General features: G+C 41.4%; 1 protein-coding gene across 7 annotated transcripts in view; it reads right to left on the bottom strand.

Moving 5' to 3' along the window:
• NINL (ninein like) overlaps positions 1-25,388 on the bottom strand; it is a 143,862-nt gene that overhangs the window by 112,783 nt on the left and 5,691 nt on the right. Inside the window, exon 2 of one of the 7 annotated variants that reach the window (XM_036229789.1) lies at positions 21,114-21,280. The exons of 5 other annotated variants lie outside the window; for them this stretch is intronic. The gene's annotated coding sequence lies outside the window, so the exon portion shown is untranslated. Of the gene's footprint in view, positions 1-21,113; positions 21,737-25,388 lie in introns of those variants that run through there. One more of the 7 variants, XM_036229787.1, reaches the window with a different exon arrangement.

Below are 25,388 nucleotides of genomic sequence, written 5' to 3' on the forward strand. Positions count from 1 at the left end.
GGGCCAGTGTCAGATGAGGCATTTGCATACCCAGAGAGCCTCATTTATGTGAACAAAGCTACAACAGGGGCTCTGTGCTCCTGGGGCCCTATGGGGACCCAGGGCCCCATAGCATGTTCACTCACATCAAACAAGTAATACAATGAGCTATGCTTGGCTGTAGAAACAGAAGGAAGATCAGGATTAGACTAACACAGAGTACATTAAAAAAGGAGAAAATACCTTGTGTATCTACAAATGCCACAGAAGGATAACACGGACAGTTTATTTTTAAAAAGAAAAAAAAAGTAAGTCACAAAATAGTATATATTCATTTAACAAATATTTACTGAGCGCCCACTATGTGCCTCGCACATTCTAGGCTCAAGTGATACAGCAACACAGACAAACAACGTTACTGAATTCAAGGGGTTAATTTTGCCTACACGTATCAATAGCCAAAAGTGACATGGACAGGAGTTTGCAACACAGAAAGCAGAGGTTTATTTAAGGAAATGGTGCCAAGTCGGAGACACAGGTGAGCTAGTGCTCAAATATCAGGCTCCTCAATGGCCTCTAGGGGCGAGGTTATATAGGGGAAAACTCATTAGTGTCCAAAAAAGTTGGGGTCATGGGCTCTACTGATTGGTCAAGACTAGAATAGGAGGCAGTTGATCACTGCATCAGGTCATCAGGTCCTGATGTCAATCATGGCATCATTCTGCCTGGTTTCGAGGGGATGTTGGTAGGGTCACCCACCTTCATGGGTGTGGAGCTGCAAGATATTATCTATAGTTTGACCAAAACTCTGTTTCTGTGCTCAACAGATCAGAGGCTTTGTTCCTAAGACTGTTTGACATTGACCTAAGGGCTTAATGATTAAGGGAGTGGTTGTGCAGTATGCAGGAGGATAAGGAAAGAAAAGAAGCAAGTGAGCCCAAGGCCAGTTTGAATCAAGGAGAAAGAGAAAGTCATTTTAAAGAAGTAAAGATTTGCACAGTTACAATACAGACAAATCTCTCACCTTGTGGAACTTAACATTCCAGTGGGTGTAGACAAACAAACACAATAAATACACAAATTATATTTTAGATGGTGAGAAGAGGTACGTAGAGAAATAAAGCTGGAGGAGGTAGGGGAGATGGTTTATAATTTTAAATAAGGTGAACTGGAAAGGCCTCACTGAGAAGGTGACCTCTCTGCATGAATGAAGGTACCCTTCATTGGTCTGCATATACATGGTTGTGTATGCAGGGAAAAATCTCTGGAATGGTGCATCGTTCCCACCTTGAAGGGGCTAAACAAGACAATTTCAGAACCAGCCAAAGTGGCATTAAATGACTTCAGGTAGTCTCTGAACTCCCCAATGTTAGGTCTCAGGGAAGGGTCAGTCGGATGCCTGCCTGGAGGCTTCCCAGCTTGATATTGGAATCCAGACCTCCCAGTTTGACATGGGAATCCGGACAAGGGCCCCACCCTAAAGCCCTGGCGTCACCGCTCTAATCCGGATGCTTAACTGACATTCCCTGTTCTATACCCTACCCCCACATAATCCTATAAAAACTATGCCCTCCTGTCCCAGGCACAACTTCTCTGGCCCCTCTCCTCTCTGGGACCAATGAACCTCACCCAGGAGGCCTCTCCCAATAAGGACTTGCTTTTAAAACTTCTTCCGGCATGTCATGCGTTTACCTTACACCAAAGTCTTCTCCTGCCTGCTTTTTAAAACCTGAAATTACTTTAATGAGGGGGGAAAAAACTATTTAAGTCCATACTATCCAAGAGAAACATCGGATAGTTTAAAAAAGCTAGCGAACAGTGCTCCAGTGTCACGAGGCAATCACAGAAACATATGGCTGGTGACTGGGTTTTACTCCTTTACAGGGGAAGGCGGGTATAAATTCCAAGATAGAGGTTTACTGAGTCAAGTGGAGCAAAGATGAATAGAGGTGACAGGCAAACTGCTTAAACAGCAGTTAGTCCAGGCTCAGTCACCACCAACTGGTGCAGAACATGAAATAGCTGTCTAGCACATGCTGTTCATATCTGTGGCTAAAACACACGCAATTCCAGTACCCTAACTTTATAAAGTTTATACAAAATCATTTAACAGTAACTGAGCACCCTGGAGATTCACCAGTTATGGCAGCACTATGCTGAATCCTTGCTCTCTCTAGACCATCCATACTAAGGTAGGAAGTGGAGTTATGGGACAAGGAATCTCAAACCCAAGTCTTCCATGTTCTCAGGCATCAGAATTTTCTTTTCTTTATGAAGAAGGATTACTTTTTTGATCAGTAATCATCTTTCAACTGAGTTCTGCCTAAAAAATTCAGTGCACTGTTAGCATTTGAGTTATGAATTAGCACAAAGCACTTCTACTTCAGTTTCAATACCAATAAGGAAAGACAAAACACAACAAAATTTGTAAGTACACACTTTGAACACTAAGTGATATCATGGCGCACTATGCAAAGGTTTTGTCATAGTCAAAAGAAAACAGAGGTGAGAGCCATAAACAACCATGTGGCACATGGTGACAAAGGCCCACAGAGGAAGGGGATGGTGGTGGACAGGGGTGATCTAGGTGAGGTGGCAGAAAGGCATAGTGATGGAGGCACCTGGAGGTGACAGCAGAGATGATCAAACCCAGAGCACTGATAACACAATGATCAGGAAATGTTCGTGCATCCTACGGAGATTTTGTTCAGGCAGAAAAAACTGTTACATTAAATTAATTATGTTAATGTGAATTTTAATGGTTTTGTAGTTTTATTGGTATTTAAACTGTAACTATATTTTCACTGCAGAGTTGTGTGAAATATGAAATATGTTCTACAGACTTAAGTATATGAAAATGCCAATTTTTTCCAGACTTTATTGAAATATTATAAATTGCTTATATGAATGAAATGCTCAATGAATTTTTTCAATTATAGTTGGCATACAATGATATATTAGTTTTAATTGTACAGCACTGTCATTAGAGATCTATATAACTCACAACGTGATCACCCCACTAAATCTAGTACCCTTCTTTCCCTTAATATGTTTATTACAACATTGTTAACTATTTTCCTTATGCTACACTTTAATCTCCATGACTATTTTGTACCTATCTGTTTCTCCTTAATCCCTTTACCTTTTTTCACTATCTCCCCAAATCTCCTCTCATCTAGTAGCCCTAAAAATATTCTCTGCATTTGAGTTTATTTACATTGTTGTTGTTGATTTTGTTCTTTAGATTACACACATACGTGAAATCATGCAATATCTATCTTCTCTATCTGACCTATTTCTTTCAGCACGATACCACCTAGGTCTATAAAGGCAATATCTTTTTCCATACTCTTCCTTTTAGTCCGTGTGTGTCTTTTAATCTGAAGTGAGTCTCTTGTTGGCAGCATATATAAGGGTCTTGTTTTCTTATCCATTCAGCCACTCGATCTTTTGGTTGAAACACTTAATTCTTTTCCAGCTGAGGTACTTGTTGATAGGAATGTAGTTATTACCATTCTTTATTTTTGTTTTTGATACATATTTTTTTTTCTCAAAGAAGTCCCTTCAATATTTCTTGTAATACTGGTGTAGTATTGACAAATTCTTTTAGCTTATTTTTGTCAGGGAAGCTCTTTATCTGTCCTTCGACTCTAGATGATAGTTTTGCTGGGTAAAGTATTCTTGGTTGTAGATTCTGGGTTTCCATTATGTCTAACATTTTATATCAAGCCCTTCTATCCTGCATGGTTTCTTTTGAGAAATCAGCCACCAGTCTTATGGGTGCACCCATGTAGGAAACTAATTGCTTTTCTCTTGCTGCTTTTAAGAGACTCTCTTTGTATTTAACCTTTGGCATGTTAAGTATGATGTATCTTGGTGTGGGCCTCTTTGGATTCATTTTCTGGGAGGACTCTCTGAGCTTCCAGGTGTTGTATGTCTATTTCCTTCACCAGGTTAGGGAAGTTCTCCATCATTATTTCTTCAAATATATATTCAACTTCTTGTTCTCCCTCTTCGGGTATCCCTATGACATGGGATTTTGTCCCATAGGCTCCATAAAAGGTTATTATATTCCTGGTTACTTTTTTCCTGCCATTGTGATTGGGTGTCTTTGGCTTTCCAATCATCTATATCAGTGGTTCGATCCTCTTCTTCATCCACTGTGTGGACTACCTCTAATATACTCTTCATCTCAGATAATGTATTCTTTATTTCTGACTGGTTCCTTTTTATAATTTCCACTTTTTCATTTTGGCTCCCTTTCTGTGCCTGTTTCTATGCACTAATCAAAGCTCCTAAATCTCCTGGTCTCATTAGTGAAGCTTTGTGTAGTAGGTGTCCAGTGGCACAGTCCTGAGAGGGGTTCAGCTACAGGCCAAGTTTAGCACCAGCCCATGCCCCTCTGGGGCCACCTGTGAAGATTCATCAAGCAATCCACAGATGCTGTGCTTATAGTTGCCTCAAGAGGCTACACCGGAAACCGAGGTCAGGTGCCGCCAGTGTGAGTCTTGGCACTGCTCCGCAAGTGACACGCAATTTGCTGGAGGACGCAGCTGGATGTGGTTTAGATGAGGTCACGAGTTGGGGGAGACAGAGTTTCAGAAAATTCTCAGGCCAGAGCACCTCTCTTATCCAGTTTGATGAGGTCTCAGCTTTGGCAGTGCTAGTCCACACACTGGGAGGGAGAGGTGCTCAACAGAGGAATAATGGATGATACCTCCAGCACCTCTGCCTGGGAGAGAGCCTTGCCTCTGACCCTTGCTCCAACAACTCAGTGTTCTGCCCCACCCCCAGCACCCCACCAACCATGCTCTGACCTAGAGCTAGCAGGTCCACCCCTGATAAAGTCTACTCGTGGACACGGCCTCTTTAAGAGGCATCTGCAGCTATGCAACCTCTGTCCCACTCAGCTGCTTGGGACCAGGCAGCCTCATGTCTTCTCCCCACCTACCTTGTACTGTTGCATAGTGATTTATATTTCTCTCTCTAGTTGCAGTGCGCTGTCCATGTAGATCCCAGGCAACTTTGTTTGCTGTTTGCTCTGTGTTTCTGTCACAACTCTGATTTGGTTGCAAGAGAGATAAACAAACCCTCTATCATCTATGCCATTTTCCCCCCTCCTCTCTGAAAAATGCCATTTTTAAAAACTAAATTCAGCCTGACTCTGATCTCCATCCCACTGGAATGGTAGGAAAGCCAATCTGTCTTACTGAGATTCCAGGATCCTCACTCCCAGGTGTGCAAAGGGGAGGTCCTTCTCTTCTTCAATATACTTGACTGCCACTGATCTGTTCTTTGTCTATGCATTGTGTTTTGATGACTGTGGCTTACTTTAATGTACTTCAGCATAGAGATATGTGTGGGCTAGTTGGATTCAGCTGCAAACCAGATGGAAGCAACATTCTAACCAGGAAAGGACAAGCTAGTGGCCAGCTTCGTTTCTCATTGGTAAACCTGTATCTGGGAAGCACAGTGAAAGTCAGAAATGGCTATTTGTTGGTGAAATTAGCAGGCTACTTATTGGCTAATAATGTTAAAATGTGTTGACCCCAAGAAGAATATACCTGCCCAAAAGGACTCCTTGCGATTAACTGGGCTCAAATTCATAACCAGAGTCTAGCACCCACTGTTTACAGAAGTCCCTCATGCAGGCTGCATTTCAGGAAAAAGCCATAAACTGGGCTGCCAAGCCTCCAGTATCATGCTCCTGCTGTCTGAGTGAATCCCTGTAAGAGAGCTCCTAGGATCAAAATTCATCCAACAGGATAGAGACTTCTCCTGTTCAATCAGAGGTGCACAGCAATATCTTCATTTGTATCTTTACTGACCACTCCAAGTAGCTCCATTCTGACCAATCAGGATGGTGCTTTTTGGACCAATCACACTGTGAGGATTTGGAGTCCTCATTTGCAGGAGAACACACCAATCAGGGGCAGGGGGAAGTGTGTGTGTGAACCCTTCTCTATATAAACCAGCTTCATTTCTGTCTAGGTGGAGCACATAGTTTCCACAGAAGACTGTTTCTCCAGCTGATTCGGCAACATCAGCTAAAGCTGCAATGCCAGAGCTGAGCTGGAAAGTCTACTGAGTTGCAACACTGGAACACAGCTGCATCCCTGGAGGGGAGCTGTAACATCTAGACCTCCTTTCCTGGGCTGAGTGGCCCAAACCACCTCACAACCATGCTGTTCTGTAACCATGCTGTGCCACAGCTGAGCTGTTTCACAACTGAACTATTTTCACTGAATAAAGTCTCTAACCGCACCCCAAATTAGGGACTCCTATTAGTACTGAATTGGTGGCAATGACCTTCAATTGACAAATGGGACTCTCATTGGAGAAATCAAAAGTTTTCTGATATGTGGATTTGCTTAAAGCTACTCTTCATCCACGGAGGATGAGAATCCAAGAGGCCAAAAGCTTGATTCCTCAACAACCTGTGTCCAGCCATTGATTAGGGAATTTTGGGTTATTTGATGACAATTATAAAATAACCCAGCTTCAGGAAAGTTACAGCATCTTCCCTCAGTGAAGTTTTTTGCAAAGTGATGGTCAGATCACAAGAAAAGATGAGTGTCTGGACTCCACAGAGGTCACAGAACAAGCTGCATTTTTTTTTTTTTTTGCCTGATTATTATTAACTGTTGTTTAGTCAGTGCCTATACAACAGACAGAATTTGGTCTGAGACTCCCTTTCATTATAACCAAAAAGCAAGGTTATAGTAAGGGGGAGTAACTAACCCTCACTCATTTCTAACTTCCTATATAACTAATATTCTCTAGCAAAACGAACCTAAAATTTGTTAATGATCAAATTAGCTTAAAGTCAATAGGTGGCTCAAGAGCCAAGAAGTCAGGGAGCTCTCATACATGTGCCAAAATGGGCACAGGATTTTTCACTGGGCCAAGGCCTGGGCCTGACACCTCTGCAAGTTCCATCAGCCATTAAGCTCCACTCCTAGAACCTACACTTCCCCAGGATCTTCAAGGGACTGGGTGAGGATCTCTTTTTTCTCCAAAAACTATAGCCCCTGTACCTTTCCCAGCCTTCATGGATATCTTGCAGAGTTGAATGCCCACTTCCACAGCACTCACTGTCTCCTCTGTCCTAACATGCTCCCTTAAGGAACTTGGGGTCTTAAAGCAGAAGGCAGGGGAGGGATAAGCTATCTGAAGACACTGAATGACAGCAGTAAAAATATCTCTCAGGAACAAAGGTGAAAGAAAGACATTCTCAGGTAAAGAAAAACTAAGAAATTGTGTCACCAGCAAACTTGATGTAAAAGAAACGCCAAAAAAAAAAAAAAAAAAAAAAAACCCTCAGATGGAAGCAACAGAAATGGTAAACAGCTATATAAATGAGACTAGATGACCCTGGGTTTGGCAATGACTTTTTAGATACAGAATGAAATGATTAAAAAACAAACTGGGAGAAATCTATGCAAAACATACATCTGAAGCAGTTTCAATGTACAAAGATGTAACACATATAACAAATACAGCATAATAGGGGGAGTGTAAAGAAATTTACATGGTGGTATGGTTTCTACATTCCACTTGATGTGGTACAATCTTATTTCTAAACAGGCAAAGAAGGTCAATATGAACACTGTGATCCCTAGAGCTGCCACTAAAATAACTATATAAATACATAGTCAAAAAACCTCAACAGACGGATTAAAATGAATACTAAGAAACATTCAAGTAACCCAGAAAAGGGAAAGAGAGAAATAAAAACATAAGGGACAAAAAGAAAACAAATAATAAAATGATAGGCCTATATCCAAACATATTAATAGTTACATTAAATGTAAGTGATCTAAATACACTGATTAAGAGAGGGACTAACAGATTGAAATTTTTTTAAAAAGACCCAAATATATTCTCTCTGCAAAAAATCTACTTCGAATATAAGTAGAAAGATGAAAAAAATAAACCAAACAATATTTTTTAAAATATTAATATCAGAAGAAGTATAACTTGGAATAAGGAAAATTACCAGAGATAAAAACATTCGATCATGATTTTTAAAAGTCCATTCACTGAGTAGATATAACAATCCTGAATGTAAATACACCTAAAAATAAACCAACAAAATACATGTAACAAAAAGTGATAAAACTAACCTTGTTCATTATAACATGCAAATAGCTTGGGAAGGAAACATTCCAGTCCTCTCCTGCAAGAAAAAAACTGAACGAAATGAAAATCCACAACTTTTTTTAGAGCCATCAGAGAATGAGGTCACAGGGGAAAATGGCTGCCCTAAGAACTGGAGAGACAGGGAATATACAGAGAAGCACAACTTTCCTGGAACAGAATCCCCTAGAGCCAGTATCTGGTAGAAAGGCGAGCAGGTAACTGATGATAGCTGGAAGGAACTGTGGAGAGCTGGAGAGTGCCACACTCCTGGGGCTGACTTGGGAGAACACAGGGAGGAATACACTTTCGTGAGTTTTACCTCCAAGAGCTCCACCAGGTTCTCATGTTAAAGACTGAAGGAATACATCTCTCATATTCTGAACAGGGGGCAGGAAATGTAACCATTTTGAAAACCCCATAACAAAGAACTTCCCTCAAGGGAAACTACTCTATTAGAGCCTTATCTGACCTGGAGGAAGGGCAATTTGATAACTGGAGCCTTCCCTAGCCCTCCTATTTCACAAAGAGGATGGGGGAAAAAAGGAAAGGCTAAGAAACTCTTGTGAAGGACAGTCCAGGGGCAAAGACCTACTGAAAAACTGAGATTGACTTGCGATACTAGAATGCTTCCCTTGCCCAATATCTAATCACATCAGTAGGATCCAGTACAAAGTAAATTACAACTGAGAGAGTGGTAAGACAGACTCCACTTAAGTTGGAGGTTCTAGAGAAATGCAAAGACAATATGGAGACAAAAAAAAGGATGCTCAGAGAATCTGAAGCCTCTCACGTCTACAAGAAATAGCTAACATCAAACACTGCCAAACTCCTAGCTAGATAAACATAAAAGCCCACACTAAAGGTCTATTTACTTAAGTTCTTGTAACCTGATACTTCAAGTGTGGCCTTCAACAAAATATTATAAGGCACACTAAAGGCAAGGGGAAAAAAACGGACTGAGATAACACAATCATGGGAACTTGTGAGCTTTATTCAGAACACAGCCCCTCCATGTACTCAGCAGGCAGATGGCTGCCTGGTCAGCAGCCACAAAGTAAAGCAGTAAACAAAGGGCTCTCAGCAGTGCCTGCCCTCAAGGACATTTTCTGCAGTTCCCATGGATGTTTCTGCTCTTTCTGCTGCTCCAATGGACGTTATCTGCTCCTGTAACCAAGCAACACAGCTTGCTTCAATCCACCTGAGAAGCTGCTGCTCCTCTATGGAGATAACCCCGCCCTTCCGCTGCTTGTGTGCATAAAACTCTTACTTTTGGCTGGGTGTGGTTTCTTGCAGCTCAAACCAGCCTTGTGAGTTAATAATGATATGTCTCACCCCTTTGGTCCCTCGGGTGCTTTTTTGGGGATATCCAAAGGCACAAGTCCCAGGCCTGAAGCTACTGCCTTACAGACTCAACACAGATATGGCAAAGAGTTTGCAATTATCAGACCGGGAGTTTAAAACAACTATAATTAATAGGTTCTGATGGAAAAAAGTATACAACATACAAAAACAGATGGGTAATTTAAGCAGAGAAAATGGAAACTTAAGAAATAATAAAAAGGAAATGTTAGAAATCAAAAATATTGTAACAGAAATGAAGAATGCCGGTGCTGGCTCATCAGAAGACTGGGCACGGCTGAAGAAAAAATCAGTGAGCTTGCAGACACGGCAACAGAAACTTCCCCTACTGAAAATTAAAGAGAAAAAAGAAAAGGAAGAAAATAAACACTTCCCATGTATATGGTCTAGATACACTAATCAAGACAGAGACTGTCAGAGTGGATTAAATAAACAAGACCTGACTACATGTCTGAGAAATACACCTGAATATAAAGACACATATAGATTAAAAGTAAAGGGTGGAGGAAGATATATCACACTAACACTAATCAAAAGAAAGCTGGACTAGCTGTATTTGATTTCTGTGTTTTGACTGCTGAATTTAGACTATATGAGTTGAAAGTGATTACTGATGTACTTGGATTAATATCTACCATTATCTGTAACCATTTTCTATTTACTGCACTTGTTCTTTGTTTTTTAAAAAACATTCCCCCTTTTCTCTCTTCTCTGGTCTTAATTGAGCATTTTATATGATTCCATTTTCTTTCCTCTCATGAGTATCAAAATTTTAACATCTATTCATGATAAAAACTGTTAGCAAACTATGAATGGAAGAGATCTTCTTTAAATTGATAAAGAGTATCTCCAAAAACCCCACAGCTAACATCATAGTTAATAAACACTTAGTGGTTTTTTCCATAAGATTAGGGACAAGGCAAGGATGTCCAGTCTCACCACTCCAGTTCAGCAACATATTGGAATTCCCACTCAATGTTATGAAGGAAAAGGAAATAAAAGGCATGCAGATAGGAAAGGGAGAAATAAAACTGTCCCTATTCACAAATGACATGATTGTCTACATTAAAAAAATCCCAATAAATCTAAAAAATATGTCTTAAAACTGACATGTGAGTTTAGCAAAATCATAGAATACAAGGTCAAATACAACAATCATTTGAATTTCTGTGAACTAAAAAAAAAACCTGAAATTTACAAAACAACTTTACAAAACTGCAAAAACAAGTAAATACTCAGGTATAATTCTAACAAAATGTTAGATTGTTAAAATGTCAATTCTCCCCCCAAATCAAGCTACAGATGTAATTCCAATAGAAATGCCAGCAGAATGTTTTGATGTAGACAAGTTAATTCTAAAATGCATATGGAAAAGCAAAGAAACTAGAATAGCCAAAACTATTTTTTAAAAAAAGAATACACTTGGAATATTCACATTACCGAATTTTAAGACTTAAAGTTATAATGTGATACTGGTGAAGTGATAAACCCACATACACAACATCAATGGACGAAATCCAGAGAAGCCAGACTTATAAATATGGCCATTTGATCTTTGACAAATTGCAAAAGCAATTCAATAGAGTAAGAATAGTCCTTTCAACAAAGGATATTGGAACAACTCAACATCCATATGCAAAACAAAATAGAAACCTAAACCTCTCACCTTATATAAAAATTAACTAGGAATTTATCGATCTACACATAAAACTACAATACTCTTAGAAGAAAACATGGGGGCAGTATTTTAGGAGCTGGGATTAGATAAATTCTTAGACAAGATGCAAAAGTAAAATCCATACAAGACACATTGATAAATTATATTTCAGCAAAATTAAAACCTTTAGCTATATGAAAGATACTGCCAGATAATGAAAAGACAAGGCATGGACTAAGAGAAAATATTGCAAACCACATATCCAATAAAGGACTTTCAGAGAGAATATATAAAGCACTATTAAAGTTAAACAGAAAACAATCTGATCTTTTTTAAAAACTTGAAAAGAATGAAACAGACACTTACAAAAAAGATAGATGGATGGCAAATAAGCCCATAAAAAGATGCTCGATATCATTCGCCATTAGGAAAATGCAAATTAAAACTATAATGAGATAACATTATACATCTATTAAAAGAACTAAAATTTTTTTTTTAATTCCAATGCCAAGAGCTGGCAAGGAATCCAAATGACTATATAACCAAGCAATCCCACACCATTTACCCTAGAAATAGTGAAAATGTGTTCACACAAAACCTATACACAAATGTTTACCAGCTGTATTTATAACTGATCAAAACTGGAAAAAAATCCTAACGCCCTCCAACAGGTGAACAGATTGGTATATTATGGTACTTGGAAAGCTACACATCAACAAAAAAGGAAAAAATTAGACACACCATAATATAAATACTGAGAGAAAGAAGCCAGTTTGGAAAGGTTACATGCTGTAAGATTCCATTTATATGACATCCTAGAAAAGGCAAAACTATAGGGTCAGAGAACAGATCAGTAGTAAACAGGGGCTATGGCTGTAAAAGGATAGCAAGAGTGTTTTTGGGTGATGGAACTACTCTGTATTCTCACTGTGGTAACAGTTACAGAAATCTACACACATGTTAAAACTCTTAGAACTGCACATACACATACATATAAGCCGATTTTAGTGTATGCAATTTTTTTTAAAGGAAGGTCATCTTCCAGAAACATCTGCCTTCAGCCCTATAATATAAACCCCTCTGAAGGCAAGAGAACACTAAGGCCTGCCTGCCTGTCTTGGAATATGAAAAACAAAATAAAACACATTGAATTTCAATGAATTACCCTATTGCAGGTTTATAAATGCTAAGGCATTTATATCTAGTTTCATTAAATAATTTAACTTTATCACTGAGGGTCTGTGATCATTAACTTCTCAAAAGGTCACCAGAGCTCTGGGTTGAGTCCTCTCTTGGACATCCCAGTCAAGCTTTCCAGCATCAACTCTGGCGAGCCAAACCAGGAGAAATCGTCATTACCCAGATTCATTCATTGTGCCTTTTCCTTTCTTCTATTTCTAAGATCATGTCTGGAAGACACCAGTCATACTGTGGGCAATAGTTGAGCACTTAAAAGCCATTAGGACACTCACCACTAGAAAACTCCCAAGATAGGATAATGTGGTCAGGGGCTGGGGTAGATTGGCATTAGGTGTCCCCACCAAGTTCAAGGCAATGTCCATGCACCCAGGCACATAGTAAAAACATGTTCATTAATTCCCTTCCTCTATGTCTGTGACCATCTTTCCCAACAGATCATTTTCTGGTCTTCTTAAGCTGGTCTGACTTTATTTTGTCATGGCTTCCTCCCCCTCCTCTCTCTTTTCTAGCCTCAGCCTCTTGTCCATGCCTTCTTGGGACCATTTCTTGTTGCCATCTTCTTACACTTACGTGGCCTTGATATTCCCATTATTCTCCTTTGCCTCAGTCAGATTGCCTGGCCCCAAAAGTCTTGCCTCCTCTGTAGTCAACCTCTCTGGTGTCCACACCACTTATATCCAGACCTATCCTACTTTAATATTCCCCTTGACAAGATCATTCTGTATTTCATCCACCATCTCCTCCCCTGTTGTCCATGTTGTCCCCAGAATACAGGGGCAAACTAGGGCTGGAATGGGTTCAGTCTAACCTCGCTGGAAAGACTCATTCTCTGGTGATGACGTGTACAGTTATTTGGTCTGTTTCATCTACTTGGGGACCTCAGACTGCTCCACACAATCTCCAGTCTCTACTCTAGGCCGTTACCTAAAAATCTGAGACCCACGTCCAAAAGAAAGTTGATTTCCTCTTTGCTTGGCACCACACCTAACCACTCAGACTTTCTTTGCTGGAATCCTCTTGTTGTTAAATCCTGGAACAGCCAGGGTTCAAGGTCTCAACACCTTCCAGCCTGCAGAAATCCAGCCCAGGGACACCCAGGTGCTATTGGCTGAGCTACCATCCATCAGGGGATATCCTGACTCTTAGCTTGGCCTCCTAGTGCATTGGTTAAAGTGGTAGGGGGATACCCTCACCCGAGAATCCAGTCTCCTAGTTCTAGTTCTCTCCTCTCGCATTCCAGGCACCATGGGAAATACTTCATCCATACCTGAAGAAAGCGGAAGAAGTTGATCTTCTATAATATGACCTGGTCCCAATACAAACTCAGGAACAAGGAGGTTTGGCCTACAAATGGGACCTTGAGCTATTACACAATCTTACAATTAAACCTCTTTTGCAGACAAAATGGCAAAAGGATGGAAGTCTCCTATGCCTAGGCCTTCATGGCCCTACTATCAAGACCTAGTGAAGCAAGGCTCCTGTAAAATCTGTTACGCCCAATACTCTTTAGTTACTCCTCTGCCAGACAACACGGACCTCCTCTAAATCCTTCTCCTATCAAGGTCATCAGTGTCCAAGCAGGAAGGAGAGACATGGAGCCATCAACCCCTCAGTCACCCTCCCTTCCCACTTCTAGTTATCCTACATCACCTCCTCCTTATGCTCCCATATACCCACCCTTTGCCAGAGGGAGCTGCCAGACCCAGTTCCACGGGACACACTCGGAGTGGAACCTCTTACCACCCAGAATCCACCAAACTGTCCTCTCAGGAAAGTAGTGAACGAGGGGGAAACAGAAACCCTCAGAGTCTGTGTCACATATTCTATGACTGATCATACCCAATGTAAGATTAAACTGGGTTGTTTTCCTGGGGACCCAAATAGATTCACTGACACATTCCAGACCTTAATGATGTCCTTCAATCTGACAGAGATAGACATGCAGGTAGTCATATCTACTTGCTGCACCCTAGAAGAAAAACAGAATTTGGCTTGTGGCTCAGGGACATGTGGATAGGACGGCTGCCGCCCAATGAGACAAGCATCCAGTGGGAGCAACTTCAGTCCCAAGTCAAGACCTTGACTGGAATTACCAGGTAGGGCGGAGAGATCTGACAAAAACAGACCATACAGCACTTTGCCTAATTGAAGAGATGGAAAAAGGTATAATCAAACCAGTTAACTATAAAAAGGAAGTAACCCAAGACTGGAGAAAATCTAGCTTTATTCCAGGATTGAGGCCTTCCAGAGATTTACTAATATTGATCCCTCCTTTCCTGGGGACAATCTCTGCTTGACCAACACTTTATTAGTCAGTCTGCTCTTGACATCAGAAGGAAACTCCAAAAGCATCAATACCATCCTCAGACTCCAAAACCTCAATTATTAGGCACGGCCTTTGGAGTGTTTAACAATAAAGGATCGGGGGACGGGGAAAAGAGGGCAGGGGAAGGAGGAGGAGGAGAAGAAAAGGACCCAAATGGCTCGAATAATGGCTGTTGCCATCAGTAGCTGCCTATCAGTAGTGCTTTGCAACCTCAGGAACATGCTATGGGAATAAAGGGATACTCAAAAGGGACAACTCCTACAGCCCAAAAGGGGGCTTGCTTTAACTGCAGAAAATCAGACACTGGAACAACCAGTATACCTGCCTCAAGAAAGAGCCCCCTAGACCCTGTCCTCAAAAGAAACAATCAGGCCACTCAAATAGGGAATGTCCTCAGCTCCAAAGGGAGTGGGGAAACTCCTAGGCCCATCATTGCCCTTTATGAGGAGGACTAAAGGGACCTGGGGTTCCTGGTGGCTCCTCGTGAAAGAAAGCTCAAGACTAAAGAACTCCAGGCAGCCCAGGACATAATAGGTAAACACATAAATTTTTTAAATTGATATGGGCGTCATCTTACTCAGTCTTGACAGATTATACAGGGCCTTTGACCTCTATGGCTTGTACCATCACAGGAGATGGTCAACCCAAACAGAGGTACTTCACCCTACCCCTGTGCTGTCACCTTCAAAACTTTCTAATTTCTCATAAGTTTTTAGTTATGCCAGAAGGCCCTATCCCCTTAATGGGGAGAGATTTAATAGCCCTTAACCATATTCCCTGGAGTCTGGATCCTCCTTAAAACCTAGAAAAAAGACTCTCCAGAAAACCAGCTACAACCAAAATGGAAAGGGTACTACCAGGCCCTGTAAGTACTCCCACTGCTGTTAAACTTCATGGCATAAACAGCTGGACACATCTATCCAGGATTAAACTGTTCTCCTCGAGTCCTCACAGGAGCTTTCAACTAGTTCGATTCCAGAATACTCTTGTGATGCCATACAAGACGTGGAACTGTTATTCAAGAAGAGAGACACGTCCCTTCACCAACAGATGAGTAACTCCAACTTCTTGACCTGTTAGTTACTGCTTTTGGTGTGGGTCTTCCCTCAGTCCTTGCTTTCCTCTTCACCTGGGTCTCACTCAACACCCCACTTAATTACTTTGTTCATAACCAAACAGCTCCATTATCATGATCCTAATCCTTTTTTAATCCTACTCTATTCTCAGCCCCTCTGAGAAGAATGAAAATCCAATACTTTTGCAAACTTTTCTAACACACACACACACACACACACACACACACACACACACACACAAAATAGCAAAGGGAAATAGCCTAACTGCTGGATATGTCATAAACAACCCCACTACAGTCATACCCTTCCTGGATTTCGGCCTGTCAATCTTAACCTCACTTGTCCAAAGGCCTTCCTTAGGCCCCACTCTCTGACAATGGTCCTCAGCTCTGCCATCTCTAAGCTGTCTTACCCTTATCCCAGACTATAATCAATCTAGTAGGACTGGAGTAAGATTCCTTAACTGCTCTTCCTAGTCGACTCCATGCCAAAAATGCATTATGAGGTGGGGGGAGGGAGAATAGCTTCAGCACCCCCACTTACTCCTCCCTCTATCCCATCACATTTAACACCTCTCTAAAATGTACTTCTAACATAACCCATTGATGCCCAGCAAGCTACCAAGTCCTCAATGATGCCCAAGATCAGAGCCCCAAAACTTAGTAGACAATCTTTGAAAAGGAAGTCTGATGATCTTACTGCCTTCCCCAGAAGGCAGAAAGAACGCTAATGGACCTAGAGATGCTGAACTTCAGGGAGACTCTTTATCCCCTCGAGGTCAGACAACAATTACCTTGGGGTCCAACCCTAACCCATTTGTTCAATTCCTCTTCTCAATGACAAGCATGCGCTCCACTAGGAGATTTCTTCCTCTGTAGGCCTCCCACAAACATACCACCCTCTGAAAAACAACCCCAAGGACAATATCCCCAACCTCATATAGCACCAGCTTACTCTTACTCTTGACAATTCTCAGTTTGAGGACTAATGCACTCTAGGATTTCTAGGCCCATGAGGCATCTCCTCCATAACCATCGATAATATCACCCAGTTCTAATCCACGCAAGCCATAGGACTTATCATAGCTAGCATTGGAGCTGCCATTAGTCTAGTGGCCCCATGGGGGAGGATCTGCCTAACATGAAGCCACCTTAAGAAACTTAACTAAAAGTCTGGCCGCCCTAGCACAAAGTATTGGAGACACCCTCCAAAACCTACAAAGTTCACCCTTCACTAGCAAATGTAGTCCCAAGGCTGATCATATTCCAAACCTTACTAGGGGAAGGGGAGGAGGGTCAATGATCCAGGTTCGCCCAGATGTCAAGATGGTGGATTCACTTTAAAATGGAGTCACTTATGTTCTACACACCAGAATATATAATAAAATGTCTTTTTAGTTCTAAACTAAACCAGAAAATCCTAGTGTTATGCAAAAATTTTATATTAGTAAACTTAATTACAAGGAAAGAACATTAACTTTAATAGTGGTCCAAATTAAAAAGCAACACTTTAACCAAACATTCAATATCCCAATCCATTTATACCATCTGTTCAGAAACAAGACATGGTTCCCTCTTTGCTAGAACCATGATGTAACCTTCGTTTCATGGTGGCTATAAAGAAAATAAAAGAATAAAGTAACAGTGTATAAAATCTATCTAGAGAACTATAATAACAATTCACTCCTTTCTTATTATTATCCTAAATTTCATCTGAATTCCTGCCATGCATTTTGGACCCTAAAGCACATCACACAAACACTGTTGATATTCTTTGCTCTCCTCTCACACTTAGATATACTGGATTCCACAGAATCCAACAGGGGACTGAATATTTTGGATTTCTACTTCTAAAGAATGAGTCTGCTATGAAGGTCAGTGTCAACACCAACAACTCAATGGCCCTAAAAGCGAGTTCGGAATTGCCAAGAACTAATCATCTGAAATATAGATAAAACTCAGCAGTCCAAGAAATCAGGCCATGGGGAAAGCACTGTATTTTGCTATTATAGTTGCTTGCAGTCTATGCCAAACAAAATAAACTAAAATGTTACAATCCTGGGCTGATGCAAAGTTTTCTGGGTCAAATGAGACCAGAGACTAGGGAGTACGATAAAGGTTTAGGAAGGAAGCATTTCCAGGTGTGACAAAGTGGGGTTCAAGATCTGAAATTTGATACACTGCCACAGAAGTTTCCAACACTGCACTGACTAGTAGCACCAGGACAGAGGAAAGCTGAGGAGCATCCTGGTGGTCCCTGTAAGCATTCAGGGTAAAAATCAACCCTACCCTGACTCACCCAGGAACTAAACTAATGAATAAATCTGGGAAGAAGTATTGGGAGTCAAGAAGCAGAGGAGTCCAGTCACACACCTGGTCTTTCACTGGCACATGAAATCAGAGACTTGTCTGCTTAACGGAATCAGCTATTTGAATGATTCCAGCATGAAAGATTTTTTTTTAAAGCTCTTCTCTCTTAACTCATAGAATTTCAGAGTTCTATGGGACCTTAAGTTGCTTTGTCCATTATCTTAACTGACTTGAGAAAACTTTTCTCACTTGACAAGTGGGAAAAATGAGGAACAGATATTTATTTGGAATCCAAAAACACTTCGAGAAATAGGCAGTGCTAAAACTAGCATCTACACCAAGGCGCGACTGGGCAAGGATGCACACCACCTCCCTTACGCATACCTGAACAGTTCCCTACATTCCTTCCATGAGGACATTCTGGAATTATCGGTGGCTAAAAATCAGGTTTCCACTCCTTGAGACAGGAAACACAGAGGAAGAGTTTGGATTGGTGGAGAACACAGAAATCCAGACTATTTATGAGGCATGGAGGTGGAAATGAGCAAAGGGAGCTGGATACCTGGCCTGGAGTATGGATGGGAGCATGAGGAACTGAAAATTTTCTACAAATGAAGCTACCCAAAGAACTGTTTTCTTTTTTCACCTCTTCAGACAAAAAAAAAAAAAAAAAAAAGCAGGGAAAAATATTATATTTCATCAAATCCAATATGCCGCTGTTTCTAAGACAAATTACTAAGAAAGAAAAACTGCCGTCAAAATCTGGTACAATGCTAGGACAGCACTAATTTTAAGATATACCCCAAATTTGGAGATGTTATAAGATGAAAAATGAAAGATGAATCTTAGAATAGATGAAATACAGTAAACTTTTTTTTACTGGTGGGAGTTATTTAGATTATGCTGAAGACACGGTGGACATTTGTTTCTATAAGTTTTTATTCTGACATAATTTCGAATTTACAGAAAAGCTATAAGAACAGTACAAAGAATTCTTGAATACCTTTTACACAGCTAGTTTCACCAATTAACTGTTTTCACTTTGACCCATTCATCATTCTCATTTTATCATTTTCTCTCCCTCTCTCTCTCCCCTTCTCTCCTCTTCCCTCTGTTTCAGATTAAGTTCCTTTTATCCTTAAATACTTCAATATGTACTTACTAAAGCCAAGGACATAGTCCCAGTACAATGATCAAAAATGGCACTGATACAATACTACTGTCTAACCCACTATTCACATTCAAATTTTGTCCACCATCCCAATGTCCTTTATAGCTATCTTCCCCCTTCCCTTCTAGGACACAATCCAGGACCAAGCACTGTATACACTTTTCAGGTCCTCTTAGTCCTTTTCAACTGGAAGAGTACCTCAGTCTTTTATGTTTCTTGATGCTGAAAATATTTGAAGAGTACAGAAACCAATTATTTTTTGTAGATGTCACACAAATGTAATTTGTCTGATATTTCCACACAATGAGATTTAGGTTATGATGAGAACAGGCCAACAGCCAGCAAGGTTGTGTCCTTCTGGGTACTTCTTTTCAGGAGGCAGACGACTTCTTTCTGGTGATGTTAACTTTGATCACTTAGGTAAGATGGAATCCATAGTAGAGTAGTATCCATTTATGAGAATTTGAATTATGAGAGTTTTAAATAGTAAACTCTAAAAATATCGAAGTCTTATGTATGTGTACAATTGGAAATAATGAAAATTCAAAATGAATTTAAAATGATTTATTAAAGAAAAACTTAAGTCCAAAAAAGGAACTAAAAGTCCATGATACCAAGCTTAGATTTAATACCAGATCTAACTACAGTTTCAATTTCTCCCAGAAACATGATTTTAATCCACCAGTATGGAATTTTCTGGTCAAACAAGAGTAAGGCAATCTGTGGACCCTCCTCATCTTCCATAGAAAGATAAAGCAATCTGCATTAAAAAAAAAAAGAAAAAAAGAAAAAAGAAAAAACGCCTTCCCATTCTCTTCCCCCAAAGATGTCCAAGCCTCAAAATAATCCTTTCTTTTCTTTTACTAATAGTTCCCTTGTTCCACCCTCCTTCATATAAAAACCTTCTACTTTCTACACCACTTTGGATAGCCCTGCTAGTTGCTAGAAGAGATGCTGCCCAAATCAAGAATCGCTTAATAAAGCCAATTAGATCTTCAAATTTACTTGGTTGAATTCTATTTTCTAACAGTATCAAGAACTGCTTAATTTTAAAGCCACAAAGCAGAGAGAATCATCAACTATTTTTTATACTTTTGCCACAGAGCAAGGGCTAGCTCAGTTTGAATTATGCAAGACTCCTGTAAACATTCTGTTTGAAAGTTTTCTGAGGAGTACTTCCAGCTGTGAGAACAGGCCATTAACTTTGTGGACAAAAAAGGGTTCTACGGAAAGTAACCTCACAGTTGATCTGATCATAAGTTTCTAACTGGGCAGGTCATCCTGGGTAGTCACATCCCAGGCCTATAACTTCCTTAGTATAAGGTTTATCTTTGCCTTTAGCAAGCCCTGCTCATTATTTCTGTACACTTAGGTTACCACACCTATGAAATGCTCCTTTTCAGACTCCTTAGACGTGAAGGGACCCTCAAGGGACCATATAACCTAGTTAATTATCTTGTAACCCAATTTCGACCTTGCTTTCTCCCACCTCCATGTAATCTTCCTTATGTTCCCTCCTTAATTCAAAATGCCTAAAATAAGCTGCAAGCTGCCATTCGAGGAAGGATTTTTCTTATTCTGTTCGGACCCTGCTTCTAGTCATAGACTGTTTGGCTCAAATCAATTCTTATAAAAATTCTCTACAGGTTTGGATGTTCTAATATTGACACCGTAGATTGTAGGGTTTAGAAATTGGGCATCCATGTTTCTATCCAAGTCAGAGGGGCAATTTTCCCCATCACTTCCCTGTACCCAGGAAGCTTAATGGCTGAGCTGCAGTCTGCCCTTAGGATTTGGCTTCCTTGGGGCAGAAGGCACCACCCACCCTTCCTGTTATCACCAAGACAATGAGTTCTTAGTTTTATTTCTCATCCACGTGGGAGGACACACATACCCCAAGTATTCAGGAAGGAGTCTTGTCTAGTCACAGTTCTGTCATTCCTCCCAGGTTGAGGAGCTGGTGACGTTGTCCACTTTTGCCAGTTTTCCCACTTGCATGCATATAACACAGCCAGAAGGACACAAGGATGAACAGTCCCAGCACCTGCTTTCTCAGGCCACCTAAATACAGGGCAAGTAGAGAGATTTTGGATACGACGAGCTCTCTCTGGGGTATGACAAGCTGTTCAAAGTCTCCACTGAGGAAACTGCCATGTTGAGTTTTAAATTCTTAACTTTGTGAAATTGTACTCTTGAAACTAAACTCCAAGTTAATAAATGTTTTGTCATAGTTCTTGATGCTGGCTCTTATGTTTATGGTTTGATGCCATCTGTGACCCTGAGGGAGACCCAGCAGGCCTCCAATGTGAATAGTCCCCCCAGGTGGTCCACCTTGGCAAGACTAGGCCACTACCCCTCTCCTTTGGGCTCAGTATTTACAGTTCCAATCCTAGCATAAGACTCATTTTATAAAAGTGTTATTTCTGTGGGCACGCACATGTATGATGCCCACAGGCAAAGCACAATTTATTAAGCCATCCACTGTCCGGAGCCATTTTGAGACACTGAAGAAGTCACGTAGCTGATAGCCATGAAGCAGCTGCTGAGACTGCTTAACAACGGTTCAAGGAAGCAAGATGTTAACTTAAACATTACTGACCCTGGTGGGGAGACTTGCATCATAAAGAAACCCTTTTAAGATAGTGGAATGTTTTACAGCCCAGAAAAGGATGTTCTACCCTGAGGGAAGGATATATAGGAACTTATGTAAATGTCAGCATTCCTATGGTAATGTACTTTGTGCTTTGCCATTGTACTCTGTACTTTGCTATTTGTACTCTGTGCTTTGCTGTTGTGCTCTGCTATTGTATCCAAAAACTTATATAAAGGCTGTGCTAAATAAACTCGGGGCTGCAGCAGTGACCATATGCCCTCCCGAAGTGCTTTACTATCTTCTTCTTTTTTCTTAGGCTTCACCCCCCTCTTTCAGGTACTGATCGACTTTAGCCGGCTGGCTCCGGCAATCCACGCTCTTGCTTACTAATGGAGTTTAATTGGTCACTTCTCCTATCTAGTTGCTGAGGCTGAGATATGGTAGAAACGCCAAGTCCAGGGAGGCCTGCCCAGATCCTGGCACACTCCTTACGGCAATGTAAAACTGACCTCAGGTAGAATCACCCCCCCCCAACCGGAATACGGGGACAATAGCATGCCCCAGCTCTGGACTTCTGTGAGTACTACATGAAAGAATTTACCAAAAACACTGAGAACAGAGCCTGGCACGCAATCAGTGCTCAGTCAAAATTTAAAGACAAAACACCAAGACACTGAAGCTCCATGTTTGGTGCAGGAACCATCCCTGGGGCCCAGGTACAGGGGAAACAATATCTGTGTGGTGCACCAAAGGAGCTTTTCCCCAACCCCCACGCACCATGCCTGGTGGAATAGCAGCAGGCACATGTGTAACCTATTACAGATAAAGGGATCAAACAGCCAGGAGACCACCAGATATGTTACTCATCTTTCTTATAGAGAGCTACGGGGCTACAGAAGACTTCTGGTCAAGATGGCAAAGTACATAAACTCTGTGCTCACCTCCTCCCACAATCAAATCAAAACTACAACTAAATTATAGAACAACCGTCATTGAGAACCACCTGAAGACTAGCTGAACGATAGCCCTATAACTAAGAAGCAGCCACATCAAGATTGGTAGGAGGCTGGTGTGGCTCCATAGTGTAGTGGTTAGCACGTCTGCTTTACATACAGAAGGTCCAGGGTTCGTGCCCCAGGTAAAGCCACAGACCATGCCCTGGGTGTGCCAGGCCCCCCAAGTGCGCTGGGGATGCCAGGACCCAGGTGCACAGCGCAAGCAGGTGAGAAGAGATACCCTGCCTTCAGAGATCCAGCTCTTAACAAAGAGATGGCAACATCCGTAGGTGAAAGAGGGGGCAGAATTAAAGAGGAGGGGAGGAAAAAGACTGGTAGGAGGGGCAGAGACACGGGATGGGCAGATCCCATGCCCATGTTGTAGTGAATAAGAAACAGAAGAGACATCTTGGTCGCAGAGGTCACCCCTGAGAAGCAAGAAGTCACAGGTACACACTGAGCTCCCTAGCCCAGGGTACTAGTGCCAGGGAAAGGAGTCCCCATAGCATCTAGCTTCGAAAACCAGAGGAGATTACATCTGTGTGAGTCAGAGGGCTGCTGGAGTTCAAGGCATTTCTCAAGGGACCCACGCATGGACTTGCTCGCTCACAAACTCAGTTGCTCTGGGCTCCAGCACAGGGGAAGCAGCTCAAAAAAATGCCGGAGACATACAGAGAGAAACTAAACTAACTTCGTGGCAAGGGCTGAAGGGGAAGGGTTCTGGGCAACTGTTTCCGAGGTGGGAGGGCTGGCAGGTGACACTGTTCCTTTACTGAACTCTCCCTCCACCCGGCTAGACTGGCATAGACGGGTACCAAATAATATGTGTTCTCCATTAACCTAGCTAAAACCATTTGCCCTGCCCAGGTGATTCCCTGAGACTCTTCCCACCCAACTGGCTCGCCTGGCCCCAGCCTCTTCCAGCAGCTCCTGCACAAAAGCAGCCTGCCTCAGCTGGTCTGGTAGAGTTTCCCAAAATCTCCAGGAGATCCATGAACTCAAAAAAGCAGCAAGCACCCTCAACATGCCTTGCAGCTCTTCCTAAGCAACCCTAAGCCCAACATGATCAGCAACCAGTCTCTTCTTGCACTGTAACTCCCATCAGGTAGCCCCAAGACTGACATAATTGGAGGCCAGTCTTGGCCTGGAATGTAACCTCAACTAAGCAACCACAATCTCAGAATAAGTGGCAGCTCATATAGTGATGTTAACCAAAGGGTCCCAAGCCCAGAACTGGTGACAGTTGGCCTCGGTTCACAGTGTAGCCTCTCCCAAACACCATCAAGACCGGTGCAAGCGGCAATCAACCACAGATCATTTGTAGCTCCTACAAGTGGACTCAGGCCTGACAGGAGCAGTGGCTAAACTTACTCTGCAACAGAGCCCCGCCAAAGATGTTACAGATCCAACAAACCCAGTGGTCAGCTTCAGACAGCAACAGAGTAGCACACAACCAGTTTCACAAATGACACACCTGAAGCGCGGAATTAGCTGGCACCAGATCTCAGTAAAATGACTACTACACTCCATGAAGTTAACCCCCGTATAACACCTTGTCCACTGTAGTCACAGCCAGCACTCACAGCAAGTCGACACAAAGGCAAACCAGACCTACTGACATGCCAACAGCAACTGAGATCCAACTACAACAGGAGGAGGACACACACAACCCACACAAAGGATACCTGTAGAGCACCCAGCTCAGATGACCAAGGAGACAGTGCCACAGGACACCTTATACATAAGGCCACTCTGTCAAGACCAGAGAGAGATAGCAGATCTATTTAATACACAGAAACGAACACAATGCAGAGACAAAGAAACATGTCCCAAATGAAAGAACAGGATAAAACTCCAGAAAGAAAACTAAACAAAACGAAGATAAGCAATCTACCAGATATAGAGTTCTAAACAATGGTTTAAAGGATGCTCAATGAACTTAGGGGAAGGATAGATGAATCCAGTGAGAACTTAAAAAAAAGAGACAGAAAATATAAAAAAGATATAAAATGTAAAAAAAAACAATCACAACTGAAAAATATACAATAACTGAAACGAAGAATACACTAGAGGGAATCAACAACAGCAGATCAGATGAAGCAGAGTATCGAATCCATGATCTGGAAGACAAGATAGTAGAAAATACCAACTGAAACAGCAAAAAGGAAAAAAAAAAATTAAAAATGAGGATAAAGAATCCCTGGGACAACATCGAGCATACCAACATTCACATCGTAGGGGTACCAGAAGAAGAGAGTGAACAAGGTATTAAAAACCTATTTGAAGAAATAATGACTAAAAATTTCCCTATCCTGGCAAAGGAACTAGACATACAAGTCCAGGAAGTGCAGAGAGTTCCATACAAAATGAATCCAAAGAAGCCCATACCAAGACACATCATAATTAAAATGTAAAAAACTATAAAGACAAAGGATTTTAAAAGCAGCAAGAGAAAACAGTTAGTTACGAGGGAGTTCCCATAAGAATGTCAGATGACTTCTCAACAGAAACTTTGTTTTCAACAGAAGGGACTGACACAAAATAATTAAAGTGACGAAAAGCAAAGACCTACAACCCAGAT

This window comes from Rousettus aegyptiacus, unplaced genomic scaffold (assembly GCF_014176215.1).
Source record: "Rousettus aegyptiacus isolate mRouAeg1 unplaced genomic scaffold, mRouAeg1.p scaffold_m13_p_12, whole genome shotgun sequence".
NCBI lineage: Eukaryota > Metazoa > Chordata > Mammalia > Chiroptera > Pteropodidae > Rousettus > Rousettus aegyptiacus.